The sequence below is a fragment of the Propithecus coquereli genome, unplaced genomic scaffold (assembly GCF_000956105.1).
Source record: "Propithecus coquereli isolate 6110/MARCELLA unplaced genomic scaffold, Pcoq_1.0 Scaffold610, whole genome shotgun sequence".
In the NCBI taxonomy this organism is placed as follows: Eukaryota; Metazoa; Chordata; class Mammalia; order Primates; family Indriidae; genus Propithecus; species Propithecus coquereli.
The window spans coordinates 2,297-2,595 of record NW_012152064.1 but is presented as its reverse complement, the minus strand read 5'-3'; positions in this window follow the sequence as shown (position 1 = coordinate 2,595).

Below are 299 nucleotides of genomic sequence, written 5' to 3'. Positions count from 1 at the left end.
GATTGTTTTGGCTACTCAGGGTCTTTTGTGGTTCCATATAAATATTGGGATTTTTTTCCTATTTCTGTAAAAAAATGTTATAGGGATTTTTATAGTGATTGCATTGAATCTATAATAATTCTGTGTATAAGGACATTTGAACATTATTAAGTTTTCCAATCCATGAAGATGGTATGTCTTTACAGTTATTTGTATCACCTTTTAATTCTTTCATCAATGTATTGTACTTTGTAGTGTTGAAATCTTTGACCTTCTTTCAGTTTATTCCTAAGTATTTAGTTCTCATTCAAACTTCACAG